The sequence below is a fragment of the Carassius gibelio genome, chromosome B11, assembly GCF_023724105.1.
Source record: "Carassius gibelio isolate Cgi1373 ecotype wild population from Czech Republic chromosome B11, carGib1.2-hapl.c, whole genome shotgun sequence".
Taxonomy (NCBI): domain Eukaryota; kingdom Metazoa; phylum Chordata; class Actinopteri; order Cypriniformes; family Cyprinidae; genus Carassius; species Carassius gibelio.
The window spans coordinates 25,904,831-25,906,764 of NC_068406.1; positions in this window are offsets into that span (position 1 = coordinate 25,904,831).

The following is a 1,934-nucleotide window of genomic DNA, read 5'->3' on the forward strand; positions in this document are numbered from 1 at the left end:
ACTAAATTCGCTCATTTGATCAGGGCCCATTATGTTAAACTGCAACATGACTGCTGTACAGGCTTGTTGTGTTATTTTCACTCACTTATACACCTGTAATTACAGTGGCTTTTGCTGCTTGGTGATTTGAGGTGTTTGGAGTCAGTAACAATGACTCTATCAGCGAAAAATGTCTGGGTCCAATCCAAAACGGTCTTTAACATCTGAGGTTAATGTAGTCTATAATGAGCCCTGCACTTCATGATTGACAAGTCACAGCATTTGCATCTTACTGTTACTTGAGCAGTTGCTTCGTCTCGCACAGATACATGGGGTATATAATAAAGAGCCCAGGTGGCAGTAGTCCAGGCTCTGTCTGGTATTAAGATGCCTTCTGTCACTGCATTTATCTCAGGCTTGGCCGGATTCTCACAGATGGGATTTTCCAGCAAAGCACTGCAAATGAGTACAGCCCAAGAAACTCACATTCCATTATCACATTCCATGAGGACACGGCCAAAACCACAAGTGAACAACATTTATGCATTTCACCAGCATGACAGGAACTGTATCTGACTTTCCATTGTGTTTGGAGAATAAAATGATGTAGGGACAAACTTTTCACTATCAGCAGTAAGTGTGGTCCACTCACTCATTTACAAATACACACTCAAAATTGTGACACACCAATCCTTTATCAAAAACGCGTCAAAATCCATATGTGTTGCTGGCTGCCACACTTCGCCTGCGTCTGAGTCAAAAAGTTGCACTTGAACACACCACAAAGGCAGCCAACTTGCACATACGTTCTGCGTCTGCATGAGAGGAAATAACTGCCTATACCAGCAGGTTACAGTAGTTTATATTTATCGTTCAAAATCGGGACTCGGCATGCTCAAAAAAAAAAATGCCACTGATGGGGTACAAATATGCTGATGATGCAGAAAACATTGTGAAAAACAGATGCGTAATGGCAGCCTGACTTTGACCAATGGCCAACCTTAAGGTGCAGACACATTTACGATATTTCTGTGAAATTTCTGTGAAGAGCACAGCTAAAATATGGCACAGGAAATCAGAACAGACACTACTCCTTGCAGATATCTAGTTTACTTTCTTCTAAATGCTTATCTAAAATGTAAATTCTCAAACCTCACAAATGTTTCAATTCCAGTGTTTAAGTTCCTCCTCAGAAGCTTTTAAATACGATTTTGTGTCCTGGCAGACTGATATAAACCCATTCACAGCGACTTCCAGCAGCTGCAGAGCAGTCAAGCAATATTATAGAAGCTTGTGATTTTCACAAGCCCTTTCCAGTTTTGCGCACACATGCATCAAACAGTCAGAGAACCAACTGTGGGCGGCCCGTGGGCATGACGTCTGAGGCTGAGCCTAGTATATTAAAGTTGTGACAGTGACTGTGGTGGCAGTGTCCACATTATCCAACACAGAGGAATTAAACAGTATTTAAAAAGATCATTACCGGTTTAAATGGTTCAGAACTTTTTTTCAAATGTAAAGTGAGACTTTATCAGTTAGGGCTGTGATGGTTACACCACTGCAGTTGTCTACTGCCACCAGCAATGCACGTGACGTCACACACTCTATGAAAAGCATAATACAATTTTTGTTTATGGTAGCCTAATTCACAAACTAACTCAAACGCCATAGACAGCATATATATAATTTTTATACATAAATTACATATAAAACTGGTCCATTATCACCACGGTGGTAAAAATCAGACAGAGTCACAGCCTTATTATCAGTATGTGATTACAAACCACTGGTGATTACAAACTATGGCCACGTCTGGAGGAAGGACTTCAAAAAAAGCTATATATACATTCAAGAAAAACAAAAGCCACACATGAAGAAGAGTGAGGGCCAGGACTGCCAAAAAAGAGGTGGGAAGTATGTGGGTGGAACAGGGGCCCCCTGGGAAGCCTGAGATA